Here is an 18806-nt window from a genome sequence, read left to right as displayed (position 1 = left end):
AACATTAGAGATTTGTCTTTGGGTCACAGCATCTCCTTTCAAATGTATTCCTCTGTAGTCAACATCTTGTGGCTGTTACCTGAAGGCATGGGCCTATTTGTTTCTCGTTTCTGTCTCTGGAGCTTTGTGACCTCTCAGCTTACAGATGTGGAGGATGGTTTTGTATTCAGGGATGATGTACTGGCAACACTGGTATACCAGGAAGAGGCCAGCGCCATACAGGCCTGCAGGCTACACGTCTGGCCTAAGCCACTCAAGGGATTTACTAAGGGGATAAAACAATGAAATGGTTTCTATGCCATTCCTGTCTGGCCAGGATGACCGCCAAAAAGCCGCCCCCAACTGATCTGAAGAGAGAATCTGCTCAAAATTCCTTTTTACATTGCAGTCTCTTTAGGCGCTTATTAAGAAGAAAAAAAAAACAGAGCTCAGCAGCAACCCTCTCAAAATATCATTTTATGGAACTTTATATCCCATGAAGTTTCCTTTGAAGCTAAGGGTAGGAATTAGTTTTCATAATCAAACATAGCATGCCCGATTTGCATACATTATGAGATCGGGCTAATGAGATCAATGAGTCATTAATATAATAACATTCCACTCATGTCTCTGCTGAGTGTGCAAAATTGAGTTTTGAGATTGTTACAATGATGAGACTTCCTTCTCCTTTAAAAGTGCAAGTCACGTCACAAACGCACTTCACAAATCTCGGTCACAGCCCAAACTCCTTTATAATGCCATGCCCACCAAACTCAGATGCGATTGTCTTGTCTGGGAGACAATTATAATAGAAATAATTTCTCATCTTATTATTCAAACAAACACATTCTGAATTATTTGTCACCTTTCAGGCTGAAATCAAATGTGTCAACAGTAGCATTTACGTATTCCAAACCAGGGATAGTCTTGGATTGAGTTTTGAGGTAGTAATGCCCATTAATTTATATGTTATGGTTCAGTCATGAGGCTATTCTATTAATGTACACACTGAGGGATTGTTGAGGAACCGCCCCATTAAGAGCAAGATGGTTGCTTGTTGAAGAACACCACTGAACTGGCTGGGTTGATGGATGAGGGGAACTCATATTGATTGAGCCAAAGATGCGACGGAAGTAGTTTGTATTGCTTCTTTAAGTTAAAACAAAAGCAGTTTCATTACCACAGGGTACTCCTGTATGTACTGTAAACAGCCCCTCTTGTTGAGGTGTTCTTTATTCTGTTACTCTTTTCAATCCCCTTCGACCCTGAGGGAAATATCCCTGTAACTCCTAATTTGGCATGTATTCAGTTCAGAGTGTGCCCTTTTAAAGTGTGTTTTCAACAGCATAACAAACAGTGCCCTTAGATTTAATAGAGTAAATGACAGTTTTTAAGATTCAAGATTTGTCCAAAATACTCCATACTTGAACTAGGAGGACTGAATAAGAAAACCATAGAGAAGTAAGTAAGTAAGTAAGAAGTAAGAAACTTATCACATCTTGTGACAATACAATGTTTTCTGGGAAGCTTCTCTTCCCTTGTACTCTCTTTCACTCTCCATGCATTGAAATCCCTCTGCTCCATGTCCTACGGCTCTGCTTGTCTTAAGAAAGTAACCGTACGTGCACATACCCAAGCTGTTCTATAGTTGACCATTTAAATGCCAGCTCTCTTCATTTAATATCTGCTGACCACCACCAGTGTATTCATATAGCAACATATAGCAAATCACCGAAGATAAAAAATGGTTTAGGAACAACTCAAAAACATAACCTTGGCCAAATTCACTAGATCCCAAACTGATCAAGTATCTGCGGGATTATCCACCCCTCAGAAGACCCATGTCCATTCTCTGATGACTAATATTGTGTAGGTCCCCCTTGTGCCTCTAAAACAGTTGTGAAAGATGGTCATAATGTTATCCCAGATTGGTGTGTGCTTTGTGGCTACAGTGGAAAATTTGTATTTGAGATACTCTGAGCCACGTTCCTTAGAAAACAATGGCACAAAATAAACATTAATTTCTGTCCATTCACATTGCTGCATGTGTTAATGGTTTTCATCAGATGCCTTGGTATTTTGTTCTCATAGTCAACGCTGATATCAGGGTAAAGTCCGCCAATGCTTGTGTATTTTCTGTATGTGTTTGATTATGAGTGGATATGCGCATAAAGTTGCGCATCGTCCACATTGGTGTGAAGTGGCAGCAATGTCGCTGTAATGTCACCGGCCAGAAGGGGAGGATCGCTGCTTCATCTGATTAATGACGCATAGCCCCTCATGACAGCCAAGAAAGGCCCAGGATATTGGCATTATCACCACCATCCATACAGCTATCTGTCTACACACAGGATCGCATTTACACCCGGACTTCTGAGAACATCTCTTTATCTGAAATACCTGGTTGTGTGGTAAATTTGTGGCATCCCAGTGTCAGGCACGCCACAAAGACTCATTCCTCTTCTTGTCAAGATAGCGTGGCGTCCTTTTTGAGTGTGGGCGTGTACGTGAGGGGATAAATCAGCCTGTTTTGTTCGTAATCAAGGTCATGGGAGACGGGCACATCAGCGTTTGAAGAGAGACCTGGGTATTTTTCATTTCCTCATTAGCTAACAGAGCCTGTGCCTGCCTTTGCCTTGATAAAATACAATTTATTGTTTGCCCCCTGAACGACTGTGTTATAATGTTATTTATTTATTTTTTTTATCTACGTCTCTTAGAGGAATGAAATTAAGGCTTTAGTCAGACCCATTTCCTGATGGCCAATTACTTTGCCTCAGTGCATTACGAATCCCACTGGCCCCTCCAATCCTGGAATGATATTCTAAACCACACTCCTGGCCTCGTCTATAGCCGCTGCTGACATTTATCCCAATCACTATTCGCGGCAGATTACAAAAACCTGACTAAATTGTCCAGGAACCCGTCCCGTCACGCAAAGTGAGGAAAGAAAGAGGGCAGATGACAGCACCCCCGCCGGTCCAAATTACCATGCTGCAGGGTTAAAGGACTGCTTCGATGACCTGTCACACACCATACTGAAATCATGGCTCCAGGGGCCCCTGATCTTTCCTTTTCTGCCCCTTACCACTCTCCATATCTGAGTGAAAAGGGGGTCTCTGGAAGTTTATTAGGCACTGGCAATTACCCATGCGGCCCTTGGGGGCCCATATTAAGTGTGTGCACTTTGACCCTTTCTTTAAACCCCTTCAACAAAGCCAGAGTAATCCCCACCACTGGGCCTGGACGGTGCGCTTTAATCAGGGAGCAGACACACAAGGTGAGACATACGGATGTAACGTACATATCTGTTCAGAACTGAAACCATGAAACTTAACAGGAATAGTTTTACCAGTACGGATTTTTGTTCTTTAGACAGCGATGAACAACGCTGTGGCATTTACAGGATCGATGATATAATGTCATCACTCGATTCACTGTGAAAGCAAACAGAGATACAGATGTACATACGGTACATGATGTCAAACGTTCTCGGATTCCAGCTGCTGATGTGGGAGTTCTGATATTGTTTTTGGTTGTCGTTGGATAAACCAAGTTGAATATCTTTATGCTCTGGGCTGCTAGTTGAACAAGGTATCTAAATTTAAAAAAAAATATGGATTTGGGGGTAAATTTCGACCAATTGAAAAAAGTGATCGCCAGATAAAGCAATAATAAAATTGCTCCCTCAGTGTTTTGTTTCAATTTTCAAGAAATCAAAGTATTTCAATAAAACACTATTCCAACAAATCATTTACATAATCACCACTCACTCCTACACGCAACCAGCACGCAATCTGTCAGGTTCCTGTCACTTATATTTACACAGTGACAAAGACGAAAATAAATGGCACCCATCTGTACGTAGCATTTGTCGGTCTGAGACTTATAGATTTGAAACCGTACCGAACACCATTGGACCAGAAGCTAATCCGTTCCAAGCTGAACCAAAGGTGTGGCTGTATGGGACTCATGGTTAATCAGCGGTCGCTACATTTCCGTGATTTACCACATGTGCACGAGTATCAGGACCCCGCTGTATACCAGGGAATCATCTGAACATTTAATTGGACATAAAAACACCTTTGGGGCAAGCTCCGGTTCACTTTTAATATATGGCTTTATCGCTGTCGTTAATGTTCCAAGGCCTTGTATGTGACAGTCCACCCCCCCTTCCACCCCTAAGAATAAATATTCAGATGGCGGATAGAGAATGACGGATAGTCCCTCGGCTGGTGAAGCACCGAGAGGGGAGGGGGGACGGGGAATTCAGAAAAGTGTCCTCAGGTTCAAGCTCTGTTGTTGTGGATTGAGCTGGTCATCTGTTAGTCCGTCAGCTTACATCTCGCCCCGACACGAAGCAATCTGCTTCAGCGAGAACGCGCACAAAAACACATTGATGTTTTTGCTCCTTTGGCCTGAGTACAAACATCCTTCTTATCCCTTTATCAAACCGGCTTAGATATGTCTTTTCTGGTCTCTCTATAGGTACAGCCCGTTCCCCAGGGCAATATCTGTCCAGGCTTTCAGGCCCAACGGGGGGCCCTCTCCCCCCCATCAGAAGTCACCTTCTATCAACCACTCTCATTATCCAGAGTGGACCCCCTCCGATCCCTATCAACCATTACACCACGATAAAGCGGCCCACACAGGATATTGGCGTGTCTGTGTGTGTGTGCGTGGATTGTCAGCGGTGATGGGAGGGACAGTTGGAGACAGATGTCCGTGCTGCCGCTAAGCCCCCGACTCCCCCGACTCCCCCCACCCCCCCTTCCAACCGACCCGACCCACCCAATACAAACACAGACACTCCGGCAGATACGCAGCTGTAGCAGCAAATACAGCGCTACTCTGTCTGCGTCGAATATGATCAGCTCAGTGCAACACACGGGCCGAGCGGAGGTTGTCACCAACCCCCCCCACCAAACTGCGGCGTATCCGCACACACAAACACACATGCTGAACAAACCCGGCCATTTCTTTATCAACACGTTCTGACAGTTGGCCTGAAAAGTCCGCCCTCGAAAAAAAAAAACAACTTGGTTTAGAGTGTAATTCCATTTTTTTTTATGGAGCTGTCATTTGGTTCTTTGCCCTGCGAGTATTTTACGGCCTTGAGTAAATGACATAACATGGTTTGGCCTCCTGGAAATGCTCACATGGCCAACAGTGAAATTGAGTCGGCGCTAAAGCTAAATGAATGTGAATCACGGCGAGAGGGCATTTCAATTACTCCTTCCTTGAGTCCAGCAGGGTCACCTTCTCGCCCTAAGTACCCCCGGCTCGCTCTAGCCTCCAAGCGCACGCTCGCGCACGCAACCCGATCATCAGTGTCTTGCGCCCTTTTCCCCTTAAATTTACCAGCCCCATTTTCTTTTTCGTACTTAGTTCGCCTGCACGACCCCTGCTGCTTAGCCCCGTCAGCTGAGTCCATTTAGCAGCCGCAACAGCTGCCCCATCAACCACCCACCCAATCCCCGGTATCGTCACATTGGAGCCCCCCCTCACCCCCACCCCCACCCGCACAACCTTCCTCCATGCTGCCACCAAACCTGCGCTGACAGTTGAAAAGCAGCTGCTCCCACTAGCAATGCCGACGAGAGGATGAAAGATGATTTTCACGCTTTGCAGCCAAAAATTAGACCCTAGAGGCTGAGGTTAATGTTCGGATTTTTTTTTCTTTTTTTTTTCTCGGTGCGATTAGTGAAGAAATTAAACCTTAAAACAAAAACATTTCAAACAATCCCTTTTAATAGAGCACTGGGGAGTTTGCCAAACTGATCCTGGCCAGAAGCTGACAGAAAATTTCTGCAGTATAAATTAACATTACGTGAGAAGCCCGTGCATTTCTCACAGCAAACCTCTCACAAAACCAATTATTAGCTACCGGGCTCCCGATAAATGAAACGAAATCCACTAGTCACTGTGATGCATTGCAAGCAGATTATAAGCCTGTTATTATCATAGATAAACAACTGCTTACAACATAATCATCAGGCGAGCTCAAGAAAATTACATTCAGTTCAATATTCATGTCACGCTCCGGCGCTGTTTACAATGCTTTAAAATATGTTATCACTGTTGCTACATGTAAAACGCTGCCTGAAATTAAATTAAGTAATAAAATGTGAGAAATCACTCACCACCCACCTCCCAGTGCTGCTGAGAAAAAAAAAAAAAAAAAAAATAGATGAGGTTATCTGTCAAGGCGCCATGTTTCATGGCTTTTTAAGTGCTCGTAAATGCCCAAGTCTGGCCCCTATGCAGTGTCTTGTCAAACCCAGGCGTGTTGGCAGGGGATGGGGGGGGGGGGGCGGGGTAAGGATGGATGAGGAGCGGTGAGTGTGGGGTGGCGACGGGGCGACACTTGGCAGTGGCGGAGGCTGGAGCCAAATGACGGTGGGCCCCACATGCATCAGTGGAACGGCACAGGAGGCACTCATTATCACACCCAGATAATACACATACATGTGTGTGTGTGTGCGTGTGTGTGCGGTATGTGATTTATAATGAAGCACATGGCCCGTGAGCACGCTGAAGTAGAGAGGCCGAGGTTGATCGGGCCCACTCAGGGGGCGCCCTGTTAGCAATGAGCTGCAGTCATGTGACAACAAGCTTATGCGTTTAAGCCATTCATGCTTCACACGGAGGCACATTTGACACAGCGCCGGGCAAAAAATTATGTAAGCCCTCCGAAAATAACCGCGAATCCACAAGACTGCCTGATAATCCATGACACGAAATCCAAAACTTGTGCCGATTCCCACCTAAGAGGGCAATCTAGCGAACTGTATCACTTCAGAGAGAGCTGAGATTGGTTTATCCTAAAGGGCCACAAATTATATTTTCAGTAGCAACAGTGACACCGTGGGAAAGCTGTGGATCAGAAGGTAGAGGGTTAGCGGCTTGATCCCCGACACTGGTGCGTGAATGTGTGTGTGTGCTTGTTTGAACGAATGGGTAAAGTGCTTTAGATACCAATAGGTAGGAAAGCATGTAAACACAAGACCATTTACCATGTTAAAGTTGGGTTCTGGTCCTGGCTACTTATTAAAATGTGTAACCACAGAAAGAAGGTAAGTTGGAAGGCGGGAATGAATGGCGTGAAGTGGATCTGAATGTCGGATCATCAGTTTCTAAGGCCGCGTTTACGCGAATCCGATTTTTGAGTGGAACCGCATCGGTCTGGCACGGTTCTGCCTGCTGCCGGTGACGGATCCAGATCTTCCTGAGACTGGAATGGCACCCTTTTGAATTCAGGTCCCAGGGTGAAAAAAAACCCAAAACCCTAGCCCCCAATGTGTCATAACAACAACATTAATGCCGGACTACAGGCTTGTTGGGCGGCTAAGTCCAATATATACTGTTGCGTCACCACTACCATGAGCTAAAAAGGATTACGGACTGTTTGTACACAACGTGCAAGGTTGGGTACGGTATATACTGTGTGTTGTGATGGGTCTAGGTCCACACAGATGGTCAATTAAGCTAAAAACACACGAGAATGTATGCTATTTATACAGCAAAGGGCTTTATAGTCAACACTTTAAAGAGCCCGCTATTCACTCACCCTCCCTTCCCTACCCATCAAACACCCGTGCACAGATAGCAGAACAAGCCTGAGGCATACCAGGCCCGTTTGATTGAAATAGCCACATTTGAAGTCGAGGAGGGTGCGGTGTTAAAAGAATACTTGGCGGCAAAAAATAACTCCTTACATCAAAGCCCCTTACTCAACTCTTCCCATAAAACTGAGACCAGAGAAACTCTCCGTGTTTGTGCACAGACACGAATAAAGTCGGTCTACTGTAAACACAAACCTGGGTTAACATTCATGCACACACGCTCGTCCTCATCTGAGTGGAAATCCATTCAATCTCCCAGCATGGCGAACGTGCACTTACGTGTTGCCCAGCAGAAGGTTTATTCCCATCCTAATTCTGTGTTGGTGCTGCTGTTCTGGCTGTGCTCATCCACCCGGCAACCCTGAAGTTAATCCACCACAAACCTCCCCTGGCATACCATCTTGGGCCTGTGTGTAAGTGCCATGGAGTTTCACCTACGTGCTTTATTGCCGCAGCTCCTGGAGGGATACACAGAACTCCCCCGGACCCTGGCAACTTGCAGTCCAAACATAGTATAAAATTGAAGCTCCGCGGATCAAGAAAGTAATAAGAACCCACTCAGACTAGTTGCACCTGAGACATCCTTCGAACAGAGCTCCCAGGTTAGTGTCATAAACATCCAAGCTGCTGCAGTGCCCTTGGGAAGATAACAATTTGTTTCCTTGCTCCAGGGTGATGTTGTGTAGTTGACCATGACTTCTGAACTCTCACCTACAGTGAGGAGCAGGAACGAAAGAAAAAAAAAAAAAAAAACAATTTCCTGGCACGGATCAATAATATGACATTATCAAAACGCTATAGCTAAGACTTATTTCTCTTTCCCTTTAGTCTCTTAACTGGAATTGATGACTCATGACCTCTGAGGGAGAACGCTATGTTCTACAGAGCGTGGTCAAGGTGAATGGGTGCTCAATGTTCAGCCCACGTCAAATATATCAACGTAATGAAGCCGCATATGTGGACAAAAATACCCGTTTGATGATAAAAGAAGAAGGGCAACTATTGATTTGTCATAAATTCTGTCAGACAAATCCTATGAATTTGCTTTTTCTCTGGTGCCTGGTCTATATCTTTTAGGCGGCGGGTACATATGCATCCCTAAGCTCAATCTCCAGCACTGGGGTGTAAATGACAGAGATGTACACATGCCACATCTCCTTAAAACACCCCAACTATTCATGAAATATTCAAGCTGTTTGACAATAAGTATTTCATCTCGAGCGGCTCAAGACTGCCCATAAAGCTGAATACATTATCTGGAGAATCCGTTCACGGCTGATTGACAGGCATGAATAAAAAATAAACTGCTTATGCCATATTGACAAAGAGAGATCTGTCAGTAAAAACAGTGAGAAGTCTTGGAGTGGATTTTAAAGGACATTTCTTTTTTGCATCAGTTGGCGATGCGCCATGCCTTTAGAGACTGAGAAACGGGAGATAAAACAGCATTTTGATGGGAGTCATTTGGCAAAAGCAAGCGAGTGGAGGCATTCCAAGAAGTGGAGGCAAAAAATCTGGACTACATGTCATAAAAAAAGAGGAGGAGAGGGAGGAGGAGGAGGAGGAGTAGGGGGATTTGGAAAACATGCACTTAAACTTGACTTAATCTTATAATTCAAGCAATATGTCAACCAATATGTGATAGGAATATGAGACACGGAGGTCGCTAGTCCGTTCCCCTACATTAACACACACATGGCTGGTGTGGGGTTCAAACAAGTAGAGGTAAGGTAATGTATGCATGGCACTGCTAAGGAGAGCTGAAACAACAATCCTCTGTCTGCCCACCCTCCATCAATATCACCCCACCCCTGGACCTCGAGGGTCCCCAACAACAATACATTTACAGAGGTGGTCGAAGCTCCTGTGTGTGGTCAGCTAATAAAGCGATTGTCTGGCCCTGAAAAGAGGATTACTTTAATCTAGTAATGGGCGACGGCGTGCAGCCTATAGCACCGGGGTAAGAAGGTCAATGAGAATTGCTGAGAAGCCCATTGTGAGGCAATCAAAGCCCCCCCATCTACACATCAACCCCCACCCCCACCCCCCACCCCTGACTACCCCACCACCCCGCGACCAGCCTGCCCTGCACTGCCCTCAGCTGACCCTCCAGCCCATTCAAGGCTACTGTAGTTCACCCATCTGGAAAACCCGAAACAACTCTTTAACTCGACCTCAGGGGAAGGAGGCTGGACGGAGGCGTCCATAAACAATGGGCGCTCCCACCTAGCACCCATTAATTATTGACCGCCGCGGTGGGATGTTGGCAGCGAGCACCCTCAAGAATTCCCCCTCCAACAAAAAGGCAATTGAAGTGAAATTTTTACGAGGGCGATTTGGGCTGTGTTCCGACCAACAATAGTACTATATCAAAGAGGGCAACATCCGCGTTCGCTTTAGTGAAAGTTGAGGCAGTGACACCGAAAATACAATGGCATAAAAATGCAAGGCTTTCTGAGGAAAAACTGAGGTAACATAACAGAAAGCATTCCAGGCAGTAAAAACCACAATCACAGTCTCTGAGCTCTGGCATCTGGCAACTGTGTTCACTTTCTTATATATTTAACAGTACTCCTTGGTTGTATTTAATAGTGTCGCCTGCCACACCAACACAAACCGCGTAGTTTTTAGCTGCTTTTCTTTCTGGTCCGAATGCCAATTTCTTGCAGGAGTACATGGCATGATGTTAAATTTCAAGTCAGCACTCCAGCACAGTTGCTTGTTCTTGCATTTCTGCGAAAACCATACGTTGACATGTTTGCAGGGGAAATAAATATAGAGCGGGAGTATCCTGACAGGTGCCTCTAAGTTTCCTGAGCACTTTCGTGTGCTGTCTCACTAACTCTGTATTTCTTGACAGTTTTTTTTTCTTTTTTTCCCTCAGCAGTGCTGTTTAAACTAACACTTTTACACACAGCCATTTCATTTTCTGCATATGTGCGGTTTCACCGCTAAAGCCGCTGACACCGTCCGCTTTTCCTCGCATCACAGCGGTGCCCCGAGAGGTGGAGGAGGTGAGTTATCAATCTGACATCAGCATCTTTCTGCTGGAGGGCGAGCCAGCCCGTCCGTGTCAGCTGACCCGCTGTCGGCTGCCCCGGTCCACGCTGAAACGACTCGTGGACGAGCTCCAACTGATGCGGCAGTTCTCCGTTTCAAAAACACACAAATGAGTTCGCATAGCTGGAGCAGATGGCCGGGGCTTTGTGTCCTGCCTGGTGCCCAGTGCCCACTTTTTACCCTGTTAAGTGTGCCGTGGCCGTGCCCCATCATACCACCGAATCTAACAGGGAGGAGGCGGCGCTGGTGCGACTGGGGGGAGGGAGGCGCAACAGTTCCAATTTTCCACTCCGTCAATAAACTCCAAAAAACAGATGGATCTTGGAGGAGAAATCCATTTAGCTCCACTTGAATGACTTAAGCCCCCCGTCCGCTGACCTTTTCTAACTCAGAGGTGGGCGCGCGTCTTAAGGAGAAATGAATCTTGTGCAAATGAACACAAGTAGAAATCAATAGGCGTTCTCCACAGCACTTCACCCTCGTGTTTGCCATTTGCACACGGGTCAAATACATCTAAATCCCCCTGAAATACCATTTTACCGGAGAGATCTGTTGCCTGGTATTACTTCTGCCCCCAAAATATTAAAAGGCAAACATGTCTGTTGAAAACTTGCACAGGTTAATTTTATGGGAGAAACTTCCCTTTGGAATTGTCAGAAGCCAACACGGACATAAATGGAGGAGCCGGTGAGGATGTGGGAGGACTTGGCAGGTGTAAAGATCTAAGATACTGTGACAAGGAGAGAAATCATTACGGCCAGACGACTCGGTTGTCCCGGTCAGTCGCCCGAGGAAGGATAAACCCTGAACTCTTGACATGATATCGGCGTATATCATATTCAATTATGCTGACATTAAACCTTGGGCTCAATAAGATGCTTGAAAACATGTTCCTGATAAGGCGGCAGCAAACAGCCCCGAGCATAAGCCCCTTCTTGATATGCAGAAAGGGAACCACGCCAATTAACATAATGCATATTTAACATTAGACACCATTGATTTAGAAGAGATTGATATTTTCTGCCAGAAGCTGATGCGGCCGAGTTAAAATTGTGAAATCTCTTGATATAAACAATGCACATCATGAAATCTAGCCTGGGAGCAGCACTGATGAGAAGACGTCCAATTACTTGACGGAGGTGTCCACTGTAACACATGTGGATAATAAGGGGTGACTCATTCAATAGCAAAAATAAGTCGTCCAGTCATTTAAATGAGCTACAAAACGCTGGAATGCGTCACACGATAATTAAAATGGGTTTTCCATAGTAAGTGGGTGCGCTTGATTGCCTGGTAAGTAAATGAAGTCGACCAGTGATGTGAACAAGGTGTCCAGTTATCACTGCCAAATGGCCGGCAGCTTCACCCAACTCGTAAATAACCACAACAAGTTGTTCGATATACAAAACGCTTTTCCCAATAACTTCACTCAATAACTACAATAAACTATTGATTCGTTCAGATTCCTATGGTTCTCCGTTTGCTGGTTTAACATTCACTCGTACTCCGACTTCCCTGCTTAGTAACAGAGCCGGCAACCAGATCCTCCTCCCTCCCCTGTCCCTTTAACGTCCTCTCTTTTTATCCGCTCGGTAATAACGCTCTGATTGCATTCAATTGATTTGTTTGAGCCGAGTATTGATTGCGCTGGCCTCCCGTTCTCGCTGTCTGTCACGAGCGATGCCTGAAACTCCCCAGACGTTGCCTTGCTACATGTTATTTGTGACGCGTTGACGGCCTCGCTCTAAGCGATCCTTTCCTACTCGTTTGCGCTGGCCACGCCAGGCTGTTTTCAATCACTGCATCTGGTATCTGTGTCACATTCGTCTATTCCGTCGCTGCCTCTCATTTGAGGCTGCCTTCCCTTCTTTTGTTCCCCCCTCCCTTTATTCAAAAACCGCCTGTGATTTGTCGCGATGCCCCCTACGGACAGGGACGCGTTCGGACTGAGAAGCGCCGCGATGCGCTGATACATATATAAAACCTGTGCGGCGCTGCATGCAAATACAGGAACACTTTTTGGCGTGTAAGCTGACAAACAAGAGACGGAGGGGTAAGCGTTGCTGGCGACACCTCTCCGGCTCAGATTCTGCCTCAAAAGAGTGTCACATGCTATGCAGTTCCTTTGTCTCAGATAAGCTTCCAACCTGACATCCTGGCTAATATTTCTTCCTCTTAATCTTTACCCTGCAGCAACACACCCACACACACACACACACCCTTGTGTAGTACCGCCAGAGGGCTACCGCTGGCCTCAATGAGCTCTAACAGGGAGTCATTTGCATCCTGTAAGACCATGACTAATGACTCTCAATTAATTACAGTCTTAAACACAACAATTCAGTAATAAAATACATACGGATGTCCATACAATACAGTCAAGACAGAAGAGAAGACATTAACTTTTTTAATCCTTATTTAATCCCCTGTTTATACAGAGTAAAGCAATTTAGACAGTAGAACGACAACACAAACTATATCCAACTTTCCACTGGCTTCAACAGCTGTTGATGTTCACATGTACGTACACACATACGGTATCAAAGTATATAAATAGAAACCGCATATGTAAGGTAGAGCCTGGTAAACAACCAGCTAGCCGAGTCATTTAGCGCCAGTGTTCTGGCTGTGATCAGCAGCTTGGAGAGATAATGGGGTGTGATTGGACACAACAGTTGGAGCAAGGGGCCCTTATTGTTCTCTGGCCCCTGCGCCACACTGTCGTTAAATAGGGGGAGGAAGGTTAATGCTCTTCCTCACACCACCTGTTGTCAACGCCTCCCCCACAAGCCCTCCCCCCCAACCAGAACCCTCATCCTTCTGCTTTTGTCTCCCTGACCCTTAATGACACACACACACACACACACACACATAAGCGCACGCACGCACACACATGCTGGTTGCGCTCGCCTTTAGCATGGTCTAATTAATTCATGGTTATCCTCTGGAGGAGGGTTTGGCTTGTGGGCCCGGCTCAGTGACCGGCAGACGGCCACATCACACAGACGGGGTTAAGCCAGAGGCCCATGGCCTCGCTCCGGCCATCTGATCCCCCCCTTATTCCGAGACCAGAATGACCATCAGCTCTGTCCTCCACAAGGCAGGGATGTGCAATCCCATTAGTGAAGCATGAACACACTTCGGCGCGCACACGGACAAACACAAACACAAACACAGACGGGAGATGTGGTTATCAAGCAAATGAGAGTGCCGCTCCTGCACCGCTCGGTGAGATGATGGATGGCACGGCTGATTTATGGTAAGGACGACGGCATGATGAAGCATCATGGCGCACTTACAGCGACGTCCATGCTGTATTTCAGCAGGCGGAGAGCTAATATTTATTTACAGAAAACACCTGAGCGGCAAATGGCTGTAAGACGAGACAACAGCAGCCGAGCTAAATGCATCAGAATGTACAAAATACTGTGGGTGGACAGCTGGTGGAAAATGTCACTTTGCTATTGTGGATGCACACTACGATCATGAAAGAGCTGAATGTTGAACTCATCCTTTACTAAGACTCCTACTTTTTCCCCAAAAACATCCTAGAAGAATTCCTAGAAAACTGTTTTACGGCTACTTTGTGCACCTCATCTGCTCGAATCAATTCTCATATAAAAATATAGATGCATGTATAATGTGTGGGCTTCTCCTCGCCACCAGGACTTGACTGAGTATAGTATAGTTCCAAGATAACGCGCTTACATGCTGTTATAGCCATAAAACTAACGAGTTAACTTTCCACATTAGACCTCAGCATAGGTCAATGGCCTGTCTTTCTTACACACAGACTCAAAATCATCTTATCTTTTCCACAAGCAGATGTCTCACAATAGCACACCGGATAACATCAGCTCATTCAAAAAAAAAAAAAAAAAAAAAGCTCATTCATAATATGCTAACAGTTACCAGTTGAGGAAAGCTTCAGGCAGTAGCTTAACCGTTATTCACTTTATGCTAACAGATACAGCAAACGCCCCCCCTACACCAGCTTTATTCCAACTACAACACATATTCCATCCACGCAGCCGCCCGGTATTAAACCACTGCCGCAGTATCATGACAGCTTCATCAAACCGGCGGTTAGAGGGGCAGTAACCTCGGCTCCGGCGTGGTTCAGGTGTAAACAACACAGATTGCGGGTCAGTGGCTGCATGAGCTGAAAAGATGCGCAGAGCAACGGGGCCGCGCTCCGCTGTGAATGACAGCGCGCCCTGCAGAGCTCCTATCACAACCCATATGGCTCGAGAGCACTGGGGTTAATAACAGAGACAGAGGGCAGCTCCAGGACAGCGCAGACAGCAGAGAGCGCGGGGCAGAGAGGGGGGTGGGGAGGTGGGGGTGACTTTTATCTCCAATTTCAGAGCCACCCAACCTAAACTTCTCTTCCACCGCGACTTTTTTTTTTTTTTCTAACCCCCCCAAATCCTTTTTCCCACTTCTAAATCCCTAAACCCTAAAATCCATTTTTCTGCACGGGGATCTCAGTGATCAAAACCACTATGACAGGTGTGTGTACCTGTGTGACTGTGTGTGTGCACGACTGTGTGTGTGTGTGTGTGATGGCGACAGAGAAAGACAGAGAGTGAAAGAGAAAGGAGGATCCAGTTGGTACCACCGTTGTTCAGCTGTCTTTCTATCTCATGCTGGGATTACGAGACGAGGTGAGAAAGTTCTTCCAGACTAAGACATTCACTCAAACACACACACACACACACTAAGAAAAACTTCACACACAGACAGAGGAAGTTTTTATCACATCTTCACCTGTTAATTCTCCGAATTCCACAAGGCAGCTGCTATCCTGAACCTCGGAGGCTTGACCTCCAAGCAACCTTAAAAATTGGGTGTTAGCTGGTCTGGGGGGCATAAAAACCCTCACAGACAGTTTAAAAACAAAAAAAGGCCTCGACTCAACCCCCCACCACTACCACCACCACCACCACCACCACCTTAGAAAAAGCACATCTCCCCCTGTTTATGTGAATATTCATGAGCCGTAAAGCCGGGCAGAAAGAGACGTACCAGGCATAATAAAAACGTCAGCGGTGTAAAACACTCAAAGCGAAAAAAGTCGCCAGGAACTTGGGCAAGTCACTCTGAATGTCAAATCCCCACCCAGGGGTGTCTGGCCCGTTAGGTCCATTGTGCTCGGCTGACTTTTATGCCACTGACATGAATTGGCCTCTGCTCCCGGCACGCAAGTTTGTAGGCCGCATTTTCAGGATCAAAGAATCTCTTTTAATGCGTGAAATAGGATAGGACTTGGGCATGAGGCAGACATTTTGGAAGAGAAACACTTAATGCAGCGATGTAGGATATGTTCTTAAAGCTAAGGTAATGTGATACACTGTTTGAAAAGAGCAAAGGAAGAGATTTTTAAGACGGTTACCGTCGCGTGACGGCTACAGCTACAGCACAAATTTAAGTATCTCATGAAACTCGGCGCGTTTTGCGGTTGGTATCCAGTCTAGAGATTGAGCTGCTGATGTTTGGAAGAAGTCACAGCTCCTGCATCAAACATCAATTCATCAAACGTGTCAGTAATAGTAAGTGGAAAACGTTACAGAGGTAACTGAGCGGAACCATTCCTAATTAGCTACTGAGCGTCTAAGTGTGCACAAAGGAAGAATGATCTTGACACAGTTGGCATTAAAAATTACTCCAGCGGAGAAAGGTTGGAGCTGATATTACGAAACAAGCGTTTAACAACTCTGAATGCACAAATGTTGATTTTTAAATTTAAATGTGAAGGGACTCGTATATAATTGGTGAGGGTTACCAATCCTTTATTACACAGGTATTCAACAGGGGGTACGCAACCAATCAGCAGAGATACTGCAAGGGGTCACAAAATCTTTGGTTGATTAGACATTTTTTGTGTATTTTTTTCCCCCTGAAAATTTTAATTTCTTTAAATAATACTCATTAAAGTTAAAACTTTATTCAAGTTACTTAATATCTCTTATCAGTTTGGGGGTCCTTGGTCTAAGAAACATTGAAGACCCCTGCTTTAGTAGTGGACACACTGACAGACCACCTACTCAACGGCCGTCCTCTTGCATGATAGAGGTTAAGTCTCATTCTTTCATAAATAAGACACACACCAGTGTCGTCTGTTAATAAGTAACGTGAACCTTTTAAATTTGAGTCCTCGCATCTTTTAACTAACTTGACAAATGTATGCAAAGTACAAATGTTGAGTTGCCGTATTTGCTCAGTAATGAAATTATGTCTGTATCAATAGGAATGTGTCTGTCACTGTTGCGAACAGGGCAGTGGCGTCATTACTCTGCAGAGATTTGAGCTTTGTGAGCTCGTATACAAAACATAATGTCAGAGATTAAAAAACTAAATAAATAAACTCTATATAAATAAGAACTTTGGTTTTTGAGGAGTGAGAGAGCTCACTATGTTCCAGAGTATCATTTCAAGGTGCATATAAAACAGCACTGTTGACGGTTCTGAAACAGCCGTAGGTAGAGATCCACTGTTTTGCCACAGTGGCTTTTTGCACAATATTCCACTGCACCTCAAATAATGCTGGTATTGATTTGCATACGGAGCGTAAAACTGAGATTGGACCTCAAGTGGCAGTTTGAGATGAATTTTTAATGCTACTGTAGGTGTGAACACACATATTTCTAAATTTGGTCAGTTGGGATTGGACCACTCAGGATGTATGTTAATGCCTAACGTCTAAACAGCGCCGCTGAGAGCCACTGAGGAAGGAAACCACTATGGAAGTGTAGACCATTTAGCATTTAAATAAGGCTGCCACAAATTTTAGCGCTGATATTCATGGGGATGTTTTATGGTGACATTCATGTTGCTTTATAAGATAAGATGAGATAATCCTTCAATTTATTCCACAGTGGGGGAAATAACAATTCCAACGGGAGGTATGCGAATCACGGGCATGAGTGCAAGAGTTGTGTGAAATACTTTACGTTTAAGATTACTAACCACAGCAGAGGGTCTCTGGCAGCTTTCTGGGAGACTTTCTGAATGCGGTCCTTGTCCCAGTTTACATATAATTGACAGGAACATGTCCTCCTCCTCCACACTAGGTGGCGATGTGTTGTCGTGTTGTACTCCGATTGAGTGTATACATGCCGCAGAATTCCAATTGCATTATCTCGGTGTCTTAATCGGATAAGGAGAACTCATTTAAGTAGGTGTAACGTGTTTACATGTACTGAAGTTGTCCAGTTAGAGTCCAATAATTTGTTATTTTCACGTGCATGTTAACGCACCGACTGAGGAATCTAGAAACATTTTACAAACACATTTTAAGCCAAAACGGCTACAGTAAAGCACAACTGGCTCAATTCTACATGAGAAAATATTTGGAAATAACAGCTGTGTTTTTCAGTGATTTGTGCTCTTGTCCCCTTTATACACAATTAAGACATTAACAGACTGTCACGTGACATCAAACGCTACAAAATAAACCATTTCCAGACACGCTCTCCAGTCATGTTTGTCAGCACTGGAAAAATCTGTGAGTTCATCCATCCTGCAGCACAGTAGCAATCGCACGCCTCTCAGCTTGCAGCAGATGGACTGTGAGGGGTTAAACCGCCTGAACCTTCTACCCTTCCTACTGCGCTGGCTTCCACCCCGATACCAAATATACACACCAATACACAATGCGAGCTCCCTCTCAGTTTGCCCCCAGTGCCACCAAGTCACAGGCTGGGGAGCAAAGTGACACCATGCCACAAAGTGCCATCTTGTGCCTACACTGCTGCCATGCTGAGTCCCCTGCCAGCTTCAGCAAGGCCTTTGTGCCTCTGGCCTTATCACCAGCCCCAACGGTGCAATGCAGAGGGAACTGGAAGGAGCTTTGGCTTTGGCAGTGGCCACTGTTTGCTCTATATAACCTCTCTCCCAAGAAGCAGCACTCCAAAAGTGTGTTTGTGTGCTGTCAGGCACACATTCAAGAAGACACTTTTTTCCACCAGCATGGATTAGGGATTCTTATCTGCGAGAGTGCTGTGTGCCAGCTCCCTTTGCATGTGTCTGTTTGCAGACAGCTGCACAAAATGTCACCTCCTGAAAGACCGCAGTCTTAGGAGAGAAAGGCAGGCGTACAGAAACATGAGATGGACCGATCATCTCGTAGCCTTGAAAGCC

General features: G+C 45.5%; 1 protein-coding gene across 4 annotated transcripts in view; it reads right to left on the bottom strand.

Moving 5' to 3' along the window:
• The window catches only part of robo3 (roundabout, axon guidance receptor, homolog 3 (Drosophila)), a 149579-nt gene that overhangs the window by 43634 nt on the left and 87139 nt on the right, over positions 1–18806 (bottom strand). The gene's annotated exons all lie outside the window — the stretch shown is intronic.

Source organism: Mugil cephalus, chromosome 15 (genome assembly GCF_022458985.1).
Source record: "Mugil cephalus isolate CIBA_MC_2020 chromosome 15, CIBA_Mcephalus_1.1, whole genome shotgun sequence".
NCBI lineage: Eukaryota > Metazoa > Chordata > Actinopteri > Mugiliformes > Mugilidae > Mugil > Mugil cephalus.
This window is presented reverse-complemented; position numbering and strand designations above follow the sequence as displayed.